The sequence below is a fragment of the Microtus pennsylvanicus genome, chromosome 1 (genome assembly GCF_037038515.1).
Source record: "Microtus pennsylvanicus isolate mMicPen1 chromosome 1, mMicPen1.hap1, whole genome shotgun sequence".
Classification (NCBI taxonomy): domain Eukaryota; kingdom Metazoa; phylum Chordata; class Mammalia; order Rodentia; family Cricetidae; genus Microtus; species Microtus pennsylvanicus.
Window position 1 is genome coordinate 25,599,796 of NC_134579.1, and position 14,447 is coordinate 25,614,242.

At 41.0% G+C, this 14,447-nt stretch overlaps 1 pseudogene; it reads left to right on the forward strand.

The window, feature by feature from the left end:
* Nucleotides 1-1,092: 1,092 nt before the first annotated feature.
* Nucleotides 1,093-1,703, forward strand: LOC142838384 (peptidyl-prolyl cis-trans isomerase A pseudogene; annotated as a pseudogene).
* The last annotated feature ends 12,744 nt before the right edge of the window (nt 1,704-14,447 follow it).

Genomic DNA, 14,447 nt, shown 5'->3' on the forward strand with positions numbered 1-14,447 from the left:
TGCTCATGATGTTCCACAGACCCAGAAGGAACACAGACCAGTGGCCATGGACAGAAATCTCTGAACCTGTACATCAAAATCATCCTTTCCTCCCTCCTAGCTGAGCGTCTCGTGAGTCTTGTTACACTGATGGAAATCTAACACAGCCATGGAAGCAGCCAAAGAATCCTCAGAATATGTGAAGAATTTGCCCCCAAAGTCATATAACCAATAAAGAAAGCCTACTTTTGCAAAGCCTGTGTTACTCCCTGGTTAATGGGAAAATGCTACCTAATAAGGACCGCAAATAAGCCTCTCTTTAATGAACTGACAACTAGCCAAGTGCCTCCCTAAGCCCATTCCAACTGACTTTACTGGATGTTCTTAAATGACTGGAACTTGTCTCTTTATCCTTTTCACCATAACCCTGATAATCTGTAAGAAGACACCCAGTAAGTGTTCACTAGATGAGCAGGTAAAAAGTATAAGAAAAGGGGACAAGTTTGTGAAGGGAAACAAGGAACATTTTAGAGGTGTCTTCCATTGCTAAACATAAACATGACTCACTAGGAAGCCTCTCAACCATGTTGATCTATAAAACACTTAAAGGATACCAAGGCTCAGCACACACAAACTATTTATAGTGTGAGCTTCCAATGAGCTATTTATTGGTAACTAGATTCTGATCAAAAAGGAAACCTGATTCAGGGCTTTGTAACATTCAAACATGTGATAAAAATTAATCACACTCAAGTGATATTGAATATTTGGCCTGAGAGTAACGGAAATAACAGAAATGTGAACTGGGAAAAAAGGAGTAGCAGTTTGCTTCAAGGTTTGTCGGTGGTTTGCTCGAATTATGAACACCAATCATGAATGCACTTCAATCTCAGCTTTAGTTCGTGACTGAAGTTTTCTTAGGATGGTAATTTTATTTGCTTATGGTTTTTGTCCATCCTGAGTTTTACTGATGGCACCTAATTATTTCTGAGGCAACTGATTGGTCTCTCTAACAACTTCTAGGGCCAAAAATGTCTTTCTCCCAGTAGATATGAAAAGTGGGCAGACTGGCTTTGCAGACGCCGCTGTCCCCTCTCACCTCTTGCTCCAGCCATGGTCAACCCCACCATGTTCTTCGACATCGCAGCCGATGGCGAGCCCTTGGGCTGTGTCTCCGAGCTGTTTGCAGACAAAGTTCCAAAGATAGCAGAAAACTTTCATGCCCTGAGCACTGGAAAGAAAGGATTTGGATATAAGGGTTCTTCCTTTCACAGGATTATTCCAGGATTCATGTGCCAGGTGGTGACTTCACACGTCATAATGGCACTGGCAGCAGATCCTTCTACAGAGAAAAATTTGAAGATGAGAACTTTATCCTGAAGCATACAGGTCCTGGCATCTTGTCCATGGCAAATGCTGGACCAAACACAAATGGTTCCCAGTTTTTTATCTGCACCACCAAGACTGAGTGGCTGGATGGCAAGCATGTGGTCTTTGGGGAGGTGAAAGAAGGCATGAACATTGTGGGAGCCATGGAATGTTTGGGGTCCAAGAATGGCAAGACCAGCAAGAAGATCACCATTTCCGACTGTGGACAACTCTAATTCTTTTGACTTGCAGGCTTCTTAGCCACCAGACCATTCCTTCTGTAGCTCAGGAGAGCACCCCAGCCCCATCTGCTCGCAGTACCCTGTAATCCCTGCTCTCACTGAAGTTCTTTGGGTTCCATATTTTCTTTATTCCCCTTCAAGTCTAGCTGGATTGCAGAGTTAAGTTTATGATTATGAATAAAAACTAAGTAAGAACTGTAAAAAAAAAAAAAGGGTGGGCAGACTACCTTAGATCTTCGATAGTGAGGTGTTCTTTCTTATGCTCCTCTTGCAAAAAATCACACATGGCAATCCAAAGGCACTAGCCCTGTACCCATGGTCATCCTCGCTGTTGAGTTCCTTCTGTACCCCTGTTCTGGTCTCACTGGTGAGTGTCCACTGTACCACTATTCTGAACTCACTGTGAGTGTCCACTACCTCTGTTCTGGTCTCACTGTTAAGGGCCCACTTTATCACTGTGTTGACCTCACTGTTAAATGCCTACTTACTATGTGCCTCACTGTTGAATGTCCACTGTACCCCTGTTCTGAAGAGACGAAGCATGGGCAAGATATGAGCCACGGTGCAGGCCAGGAAGTCAGCAAAGGTTTCAAAATAATTTTATGAAGAAAAAGAAATAAACTTAGAAGCATAAGAATCCACTTGTATGACATCGTGAAGTTTCCGGAAAAATGGATGAAACTAGAAAAAAATCATTCTGTGTGAGGTAACCCAGACCCAGAGAAACAAACATGGTGTGTTGATGTGGGAGTGTCATATATCAATCTGTTGATTTCATTGGCTAAGCAATAAAGAAACTGCTAGGCCCATTGGATAGGCCCACCCTTAGGTGGGTGGAGTAAACAGAACAGAATGCCGGGAGGAAGAGGAAGTGAGGTCAGACTCGACAGCTCTCCTCTCCGGAGCAGACGTAGGAGAGACGCCATGCTACCTGCTCCAGGGAAGACGCACGCTATGAAGCTCCAACCCAGGATGGACTTAGGCTAGAATCTTCCCGGTAAGCGCACCTAGGGGCGCTACACAGATGATTAGAAATGGGCTAAATTAATATGTGAGAATTAGCCAGTAAGGGCTAGAGCTAAGGGCCAAAGCAGTGTTTAAATGAATACAGTGTCTGTGTAATTATTTTGGGGCATAAGCTAGCCGAGCCGGGCAGGCAGCTGGGGTGTTTGGGGACGCAGCCCCACCGCCATTCCTTATTACTACAGTGTGTGCTCACTCAGAAGTGGATATTATAAAAGATCATCATGGTACAATTCACAGACCCAGGGAGGCTAAATAACAAGAATGCTTTAGTGGGGGACAGAAAGATCTCCCTGGAAAAGGGAAATAGATTTCATGAGGGGACTGGAGGCAGGTAAGGTTGGGAACAGGAGGGATCAGGTAAGGTTAGGAACAGGAGGGGTAAGGGAAAGTAGAGGTAGAAAATATTGGAAAAAAAACAACTGAAACTGGGGGGGGGGGGGCATTTCAGGAACGAAATGGAAACCTCGTGCAATGGAAACTCCGTGGGATCTACAAGAGTAACCCTAGCAGACTCCTAGTGATGGGGGACATGGAGCCTGCACCAGCCGTCTTCTGTAGCCAGGCAAGCCCTCAAGTAGAAGGATTGGTACACCAACGCAGCCACAAAATCTTTGACCTGCAGTTTCTCCTGCCTACAGAGGATTCTGGGACCAGATCCTAGCATAATTATCATCAAAGAGAGCAGAGAGACTTCATCCCACAGCTGATGGGAGCAGATAGAGTCCCACAGCCAAAAACATTAGGTGGAGGTCTGGAAATCCTTCTGAGAATGGGAAGGAAGGGTGAGAAGAACCAGAGAAGTCAGGGACACCATAAGAACACAGCCTGGAACTCAAGGGGACTCACAAAGATCAGAGAGACTGTGGGGCTCTGACCTAGGTCTTCTGCACACATGTTATGACTAAGTCACTTGGTGTTTTTGTGGAATTCTTAACAGTGGAAGCAGAGGTGGTCCCTGACTCCTTTGCCTACTTATGGGACACTTTTCCTCCTACCGGCTGTCTTACCAGCCTTGATGTGATGGAATGTGCCTGGTCTTATTGTAGTTTTTATGCCTTGTTTGATTGGTGTTGCTGGGAGGCCTCATATTTCTGAGGGGAAGTGAAAGGGGGTGAATCTGGGGGAGAGCGGATATGGAGGGAAAGACTAGGGGAGGGGGGAAAGGATACTGCTATCAAGATGTAATATATAAGAGAAGAATTTTTTTTAAAGAATCCCGTTGTAAATATTGGAATGTGGGGGAAAATAATAAGCCAAAAGCTTTCAATAGAATAATGAGGATTAACCTTAACTTCAGAATAAGTGAAGGACATTGGCCCATAAAATAAGGGAATGGGCAGGCAGACAGCAAACAGACATCCCCAGGGGTTAACGAGTGGCTCTGGGATGCATGTGTTCAATGGACCTCCTCAAAAGCTTGACAGAGAAGAAGGTAGAACTTAATAAAAATCAATTTAAAGAAAAGAAAAAAAATGAGAGTCCCTACTTTGGGGACACTTCTACACAGCTTTCTCATATTTAAAAGAAAAAGCTTAACAGGGTACAGTTTTTCCTTCTATGGCAGTGTGAAGATGACTTCATTTAAGGGACAATATAAATGAAATGTGTTTGATTTTGTTTCCCAGGCTAGCAATGCATAGCATGATCCTCTGTTGATGCTTGGCATGAAGAATAACAACAGATTCTTTGGTATGCCACAGTTATGTTTTCATCTGTAATCCTGTCTATAAAATACCCATCTGGGGTTTCTACTTCTAGCATATTAAACACATTTTCAGCTTCCTATGAATTTGTCAGAAAGCCACTCCATTAGAAACTAAGGAATATCTGTATTTGAAGTCTATACTGGCTGTCAGGAGTTAGCCCATTCTAAGGATACTTCAACAAAGCAAGGGGCCCAGTTTTGTTGGAGACTTGGTTTGGGTTCTTTCCTCATGGGAATCATCAACTGCCCACTGCCCAGGCTTCTCTATATAGTAAAGAAGGGGTTTGGAAATGACATTTTAAATCACTGCCCTTTTGCCTCCTGAACTCTTTTGGAATTACCATAAATAAAATAGCAGGAAGGTGCAGAACCTGTTAAAATTTGGGTATGTTTGAGAGTGTCCCCCAGAATCCATGTGTTGGAAGCCTGGCCCCAGGTCGGACTGTCAAGAGATGGCGGGACCTTGAAGGGTGGAGTCTGATAGGAGGTATTTGGTTAGGTCATTAGGCACTGTCCTTGGTGAGATTAAGGTCATTCTCTTATGACATTTAAATATCTTCTGAGATGAAATTATTACAAATGAGTGTGCCTGACCCCAGAGTCCCTCTCCCTCTGGATCACTAACCAGCTTGTCTGGTCATAGGATCTTTCTTTTGCTCCCAAACATCACCATGATGAGATATGCACTGAGGGACATTACCCAAGCAAGTTCCATGTTGTTGATGTTGTCTCCAAAACTGTGAGTGAAATAAACTCTTTTTCTTTGTGTTTTGTATGGGAGTTAGGGGGAAGTGTGTGTGTGTGTGCATGTGTGCGTGTGTGCGTGTGTGTGTGTGTGCATGCACGTGCACGCACATGCACATGTATGGATGCCGGAGGTCAGCTTCATGCACCTTTCTTTGAGAGTTATTCATCATGGTTTATAAGACAAGGTCTCTCCCTGGGACCTGAGGTCACTCTGGCTAGTCTACTTAGCCATCAAGCCTTTATCTCCATATCCCCAGCACTGATATTATAAGCACATATCACTTCTCCTGACTTTTTACCTGGGTTCTGAGAGTTGAATTCAGGTCCTCATCCATGTGAAGCAAGCACTTTGCTGACTGAGCCACCCTTCCAGCCCTGTAAGATTTTTTCCTTTATCAATACTTATCCCCCTTGTGTTTTGTTTCAGCAATGTGTCTGTGTCTTTCCCAAGGTAGCACTGTGGGTTTGAACAATATTTAACCAACTGTCTCAATATCAGTTTCCAGTTCAAAAAAAATAGAGATAATAAAATTAGCCACCTATTGAGCCACTGTGAGGATAACATGAGATGTTCTGTGTTCAGCAGCCACAGGATATTACAGAAAGATGGTAATGGATGAATATGTGACTATATTTTGTTATCACCTTTCTATTTATCAACAGTGAAGCATGGAACTCTACATGCTGAACAGAAACCAAACTAAGGGGTCTCCAGCCATTTGCTTTTGTCATTGATTTTATTGGTTGTTTTTCCTTTTGATCTCTACCCTTTTTGGTAGCCTGATAGGAAAAAATGATAGTAATGAAGATGACAGTCTTTTTTATTTATTTTTTGGTTTTTCAAGACAGGGCTTTTCTGTGTATAACCCTAGCTGGCTCTGAAACTATCTCTTTAGACCAGGCTGGCCTTGAACTAACAGAGATTCACCTGCCTCTGTCTCCCGAGTCCTGGGATTAAAGGTGTGTGCCACCACTGCCTGGCAGGGATGACAGCCTCTAGAGAATAGTTGAACTTGTGATCACGGTTGCATTAGGGACAATCCCACTGGTTTCAGACACAGTAGTAACAGCCATGTGGCTAATGATTTCTGAATGAAAATGGCATATCCAAGAACTTAAATGACAAGACACAGACTCTCTTCAAAAATTACTTTTGTACTCATCTGTCTCTATGATGATCTCCCTCACTGATGTCTCATTCATAAAACTATGTAGACACAGGGCTCATAGTTTCCTAAAAACTATAAAAGCCATTAACTAAATTTAATTTCTTTGTTTAAAAAATGAGAAGAACTATAAACCCCTGTTTTGATAACCAAACTAGTGCTTCATTCATGAAGGTTTGGAAAACAATTTTCAAAATTGCTCTTTGTGTATTCTTTATTTAGTTTCTCATTTCTCTGTCTGAATCTTTACTTATGAAAAACTTCCTTGATCACTTGGTAGTAATTAGATTATATTATGTTGGTAGTAGTTTCTGTTCTGCCCAGTCCCACAGCCATTCAGTCCCAAAGAAATACACAGAGGTCTACATTAATGATAAACTGGTTGGTATATTAGCTCAGGCTTCTTATTAACTCTTACATCCTACATTAATTTTTATCTGTGCCAGCCACATGGCTTGGTACCTTTTATCAGAGAGGCATTCTCATCTTGCTTCCTATGCATCTGGGTGATGACTGATGACTGAGTCTTTCTTCTTCCCAGAATTCTCCTGTCCTCGTTGCTCTGCCTATACTTCCTGCCTGGCTACTAGCCAATCAGCATTTTTTGAAAACAATACAACTGACAAATCTTTACAGGATACAAGATCATTGTCCCACAGCAATACTACTTTACATGGCCATACTTAGACTATTCTTTCATGATCTTGATTTCCTGGTATTCTGTGTGATTCTGCAATGGAAAGAGCAGCTTTGAACAGAGATAGACACATTTTGTTTTCCTAGGTAACAGCAATAGCAGTGATATTGTTCTCACTCCCCGTATAGCCTTCACCATGCACTCCAGCACTTCACTCTGCTCTGTATGTTTTAAGCACACTGTGTTATGAGATGCACTTTCCAAGGCCAAACAACTCCTACTGGCTGCACCCAACAAACCAGACCTACAGTTGATTGGGAAATTAAATCCACACTGCTAAGGGATTCTCTTGCTTCCAAGACAGTCCCTTTGTTTTGAAGCATCATTACCTAAAACCTCACCATCTTGATTCATCTCATTCTGACACATGGGTAAGCACAAACTACACAATTCTAGATATCTTAGTGCTGTATCATGAAAAGCAACCCAGTCACTACAAGGTCCAGTAAAAACAAAATCTAATAAAGTATTTCCAATGAAGTGAAGGTAGGGGAAGGACATAAAATCTTGTTCAGTGTTCCCACCTCATGCACTATATATAACTTCATTTTTTTTTCTGGTCCTGATCTGAATCCTCTATAATAATATTATAATAATTAGTGTATATGCTTATATTCATCTTTGTTTATATGTGTGTATACTATGTATATATCATTCATATATAAACAACTACCTATGCAATCATTCCACATTCCCAGGATCCATAAGGTATACTAAAATCCTTGGATGCTCAAGACCCTTCTCTACAGCATAGTGCTTACCTATTTTGCATATGCATTGTACATATCTTAGATTACTTAGAATCTAATACACTGTAGATGCTGTCTACATAGTCATTGAATTTTTAGGGAATAATTACAAAAGTCTGTATAAAATAAATCAAGAGAATAATAATTTTGTCTTCTTTTGTTTTGTTGTGATTTTTATATAGGTCTCATTATGAACTGATAGCTGGCCTGGTACTCATTACACAGACCATGCTGGCCCTGAGCGTACAGAGATCTGCCTGTCTCTGATTCCTTAGTACTGAGATTATTTACACCAGCATACTTGGCTAAGAATAATAATTTTAACAGAGAAAATTATATGAAAGTTGAATTTCAATGTTCATGAACAAACTTTACACCTGTTCAAAAACTAAGTCTATACATATTCAATCAGATGCAATTTTATGCAAAGAATTTCTATCTGCATTTGGTTTAATCTGCAGATACAGAATATATGGATTCAGTGAATGGACTCTACATATGTATCACAAATCTGTGTGCATACATATTAGAGGGACCTACATACTATACATGTATGATTGTGTCTCCACAGACAATATGTTTTATATATAATGCTTGTTTATGTGTAATAATACAATTTATGTTATATGTAAAATATATGTTTATATGCAACATGTCTTATATATGTTATATGTAATTTATAGCATTTTTATTGAAAATAAACTTATTTTCATATAATATCTTCTGATTAGTTTTCTCTCCTAAATCCTCCCCAACTTCCCACTTTTTCAATTCCATGCCTTTTTTCTCTTTGAAGAAAACAGAGGCAAACAAAAAAGATGAATAAAAATTAAACAAAATGAACAAATGCAGCGCACTGCACACCCATTTGCCCTCTATGCGCTACAATACAGTTCGCGAGCTTTGGGCAGGGGGCTGGAGGTTGAAATACACAAACACAGAGACAGACAGACTCACACAGACATCTTTCACCCTATTCTTCAGCATAGTTTCCTTTCCCTAAGGGGGAGGGGTTTAATGAAGACATCTCATTTAGGGCTGAGTTTCTCACTGTATATTGTCTAGTTTTTAGACAGGAGTTTCTGTCCCGCCTGGTCCTGCAGTCATTCAGTCTCAACAAAACACATAGAGATTTATATTAATTATAAACTGTTTGGTCTATTAGCTCAGACTTATTATTAACCAGCTCTTACAACCTAAATTAGCCCATAATTCTTGTCTGTGTTAACCACATGGCTTGGTACCTTTCGTCAACGAGGCATTCTCATCTTGTTTCCTCTGTATCTGAGTGGTGACTGTAAACTGAGCCTTTCCTCGTCCCAGAATTCTCCTTGTCTGGTGGCTCCACCTATACTTCCTCTTTGACTACTGTCCTATCAGTGTTTTATTAAACCAATACAAGTGGCAAATCTTTACAGGGTACGACTTTGTATTTGTTCCCACCAGCTGCATGAGGAAGCTTCTCTGGTGATGGCTGATTAAGACACTGATCTATTGATATAGCAGAATGTCATTAGAAACTGCTTTATTGTTATGTTCATTTAATATATCAGTAGTATTTGGTTTGCCCTTAGGCCCTTAGACTATCTAGTCTCAAATTCTTGACCACCCAAGCAGTGTCAAGCATAGGTTCCATCTCATGGAGTATCCTTAAATCCAATTGGACAGAAGTTAGTTATTCTCACAACATTTGTGCCACTACTGTATCAGTGTATCATACGCAGGTCGCCTTTGTAGACTGAAAAGCTTACAACAGCGTTGGTGTTTCACTTTCTCTACTGAAAGTGTCCATAGTACTTCCCAGTACCACGAACACTAGTCAGTAAGGATGAAAGCTCTTGGAAGGCACCAGACAGACTTCTCTGTGTTCAATGAGATATGTCAATGTTGTCTTCAACAATAGGGTCAAAACATCAGTTTGTGGAGAGCAATCAATAGTCCTGGCAATAGCATGAGTTGTTTTGGGGGTTTCCATGGGGCTCCTTTGGCCAACAATAGAGTATGTTTTCTATATATAATATGCATATATATTTATTATATAAGTTTGAATATGTATATGTATGTACATATATGTCTGCACTTAATATATGTATTTGAATTTTGATCCTCCTGTTTCCACCTCCCAAGTGCAAGATTATAGGCATGGGCCTCCACATTGAGTTTTATGTGGTGCTGGGATTCAAGCCCAAAGCTTTTGTGCATACTAAGGCAGCACTATACTGTTGTAGAAGGCTGCTTGTTCATTTCCTGGCTGCTCACACTCACGAAATAATCACACAGAAACTGTAATAACTAAATCACTGTTTAAATCATTAGCTCTAATTTCTTATTGGCTACCTTTTACATCTTAATTTAACCCAATTCCATTATTTTGTGTTTTATCATAAGGTTTGTGACCTACCAGCAAGGTCCCAAGATCTCTATCTCTGGGGGCAGCTCCATGGCTTCTCCTGACTCTGCCTCCTTTCTCCCAGAATTCAGTTTAGTTTTCCCCACCTAGCTCTGCTCTACTCTAGCACAGGTCCAAAAACAGCTTCTTTATTAACCAATGGTATTCACAACCTACAGAGGGGACTCCCACATCAGTATACCACCTGGGATACAGCCCCCCCCAGCTCAATAGTAGAGAACTGTGAGACTTCTAAAAAGTTGAGGAAAAGTAGTAAATAATCTCTGACTTCCATAGTCACACTTCGACATGCAAGTTGCCCTCTGACCTCCACAGGCTCGCGTGCACATGCACACACAAACATACAACAAGCAAATAAATAAAAATTTAAGTCACCAAATTAAATATATGTTTGTTATCATTATTATTTAAACACAAAATGTGACTACCTGCCTTTGTTGTGGGGTATCCACCAAAAAAGACTACTTGGACATGGGTTTAAGCCAATAGAAAGTCTTTGTTAGCCAACTGAAGATTATACTGGGTGTTCAGAATCCCAGTGTAGTGCTGAGCCACTCTGAGGGTAAGCTTTTCAGCACAAAATCTATGCTCTGGGTTGACATACTTCAGTTAACAAGAACAATTTAGCCAGAAGCAGAACTACAGAAGCAAAAAAAGCAGTTAGTACATTTAGTGACTTTCCCAGAACTGTGGTCTTTGATGGATTAGTTCTTTGTTTTAATTTTGGCAGGTGGTGCTGTCTACATGCTGTGTTTTATGGCCTGAATGGTGCTTCCATCATGGAGTTAGATGTGCTAATGTCTGGGGACCTGTTAACACCTTGAGCCCATGCTACTCTAGAGAATGTACTTTTACCTTTCCCTTCCTCCCTTCCCTCAGGGCTTAAATCCATATTAAAACCCTTTCATAATTAGTTCCACCTCTGCCCACACTGCCTTGTCCTGAAATTCTTCTCTGCAGGGAAATGAGTTTCGCAGATAAGCCTCCCCACACTGCTACAGCGCTGGGCTGCATCTCTAGGCATCACTGACAACAGCATTTAATCTTAGTTAGGGATACACTCTTAACAAAAAGCACAAACGAGGCTTGAACATCTTGTAACTCGAAATAAAGATAAGAACAGCCAGATTTTTTTAATCTGTCAGCAGAGTAATTCCAGTAATATGCCAGCCCAAACATGACATGCCGGGAAATGCTGAGTCTGTGTTTAAAGGTAGCGTGTGCTCCCTCATGATGATCTATTCTTCTGGGGTAAGAAAATCATGGTGCTTAGTAGGCCAATAGGTCACCGGCAAGTAATGCAATCCAAATATTGTATTACAACATTTGGAAATATGGGAACATGGGAAGAATGACCCTGCTTCCTTGTTCAAGTGTGACACATGGCAGAGGCACATGCTCTCCATCCCTGCACATTTAATAGGAAAAAGATTAGAAGAAAGCCAACACTCACTGAATGCCGAGTACACGAAGACCCGGTCTGGCACTTAGTTACCATATGTCGCTAGTGTTTCTCAGAGAACCTTGACAGCTTAGATACACAGAGAGCTGGGTTGTTCCACGTACAGAATCCCTGGCCTTGTCTGTGAAACCCCTTACAGAGTTGGGCTAGATTGAGTCTCAGCTATCTGTTTATCATTCTCATTGCAATACTATAAAATACTTTCTCATTGTCTCTGCCTTACAGACACTCTAAAATTTAAGCAATTTGTCAGGCGCCTTCAAAGATGCAGGACAAAGTTGGATGCTCAATGTCAAGTGTATTGTCTCCAAAGCTAATCTCATCACTGAACCAGGCCACAACTCAGCAAGACACATCTCACATATCAATATTTCTCTACCAACAATAACAGCCTTGGCGGGCCATGTTGGCATGTGCTTCTATCACATGCCACACCTGTAATCCCAGGAAGCAGAAGCAAGGAAGATTGTTACAAGTGTGAAGCCACTATGATCTGTATAACCAGTTCTGAGATAAACTGGACTGCACAAAGAGATCATATCTTGAAGGAGGAGGAGGAGGGAGAAGAGGTAGAAGAGGAAGAAGAAGAAGAAGAAGAAGAAGAAGAAGAAGAAGAAGAAGAAGAAGAAGAAGAAGAAGAAGAAGAAGAAGAAGAAGAAGAAGAAGAAAAGGAGGAGAGAAAAAGAAGGAAGAGGGGGTTCAATCCTCTGTTCATAGCATACTAGCTCTCCTGTGTGCTTTTTTTCTTCCTGTATTTTCTTCCCAAAAACCAACACCATTTAGCTTCCTCAATTACACTACTGGTTTGCGTCTAGTTCCACTGTTACTGACATGGTAAAGTACCCTGACAGAACAGCTTTAAGTGGAAAGGGGTGTGTTTGGCTTACAGTTCCAGATTACTTTTTAGGGAGGTCAAGGCAGGAACTTGACACCATTAGTCATAATCTGTCAAGAACAGAGAAACAAATGCATGCCTGCTTATGTTCAGCTGCCTTTCTCTGTTTTAGACTGTTCAAGGCCCCACCCAGGAGATGATGAGACTCATATTCTGGGTGGATCTTCTCAATTCGATTAATCCAGCTAAGGAAAATCCCTCACAGACCAGCCCTCAGGCCAACCTGATCTGGAATTCCTTCTTTGAGACATCTCTGGTGACTTGAGATTGAGTCAAGTTGACAATTAAAACTATCACAGTACAATATAATTTTGCTCAGTAGCTCAAGCACAGCGATGAACTAAGGGATGTCATAATCTATTTGCTAGCTGCTTCCAGACATATCTCCATAAAGTACACAGAGTTGTTTCAAACCAAAATATTTGGGAATCATAATTAGCCATAACTCATCGCGGCAACGTGTCAGGAGCTTGCCGGCTGCTGCCGGCTGAATTGTTGCTCAAACAAAACACAGAGTCAGGGTTCAGGAATCTTTCAGCTGGGTAATATCGCCACAAACACTTCTGCTTGGCTCTCTGTCCTCTTGTTTAAAAGTTCTGCTTCCTTATCTCTGAAGCGCATGTGTTTGTTTACAGGTGTTGGGCGCTTCTAAAGTACGCCACTGTGAGGGGTGCTGTGGCACTTAAGCAAAGCTTTGACAGAAAGTTGAAATTGAGGTTGTCCAAGAACTCGGCAGTACATAGTGTCTCAGCCCACTCTTCAGTGGTTTGGGGAGCCCTTGCCTCTTGATTGTTTCTGAGTGTACACATCACTATGTACTGAGGCACAGTGTCTGTTTTCCAAAAATCCAGAAGCATGAGTCAGCTATTCAACTGCCATCTACAAATTTGGTAAGGTACTGTGTCATGGAATCCAAGGCCAGTTTCCAGGAATCCCGTCGCCAGGGCCCCCAGACTCACTGTCTCAACCAGAGCAAGTGCAAGCCTCCTGAAGTTCTTTCTCCACAGTGACCTTCTGGTGAAATGTCAGGGGTCCTGGCCATTACTCTGTGTGGTGGTGCAAGGCCACAGCTCGATAAAGGTAGTCGTTAACATAAAATTTTAAATGCCTTTAGAAACCTGACCATAGCTAAAAATGTCCTTGTTTAATTAATAAAGCACTTCATCTTCCCTCTGTACTCACTTTTTATCTCACTTTACAAAGCTATGAAGTTCACAGCCTTGTGCCAAAATGTAAGATTTTAGAAACATCTTAACAGTCAAATAACAATATCCTTTTAACTCAGGAAACTTGATGAGGAAATGCCGCAGGAGACTGACACAGGTAAAATTATATTCCTCCATAAACTCACAACACAACCTTTTTTAACACTATCAAGTCCATATATTCCTACTTAAGCTGAGGTTGTGCTGGAGTAGAACAGACCCTTGGATGATATCACTGGAGTTCATACAAAAAGGGGGAGATACCAGGAGATGTTACTTCTAGTAGACTGCTTGTTTGGCATGCTTACAGTCCTGACTTCAATCTTCACCACTACAAAAAAATAATTTTTAATTTAATAAAATTTCAAAATAAATGGGGGAAATTTGGAAACAGAAAGAGACATACACAGAAGACAGTAGGTAAAACAGAGAAAAATGCTATTTACTGCTATTACATGAGATAAGATGGTTTTTAATTAGTCTTATGTCCTATGACCTTGCTGAACTTGTTATGTGCCTTTGTGGTTGTGCAAAAGATGCCTTAGGAATGTGGATGACCGCAGCGTTCCTGTTCCTTTATATCTGGCTTTCTGATCTTGATATTTTAACAAAAGAGCATTTGAATGATTCATATTAAAATGTTTTTAACTAAAAGAGTGCTTTACTAATTTTCATATGAGATAACTCATTTTCAATATACTCAAAAACACCACATTAAGACGTTTTTAAGTTGTATAAATTAGTGTGCAAAGGGTAGGGTTTCATTACGAGCCTTTCAAACATGATTTGTTTGTGT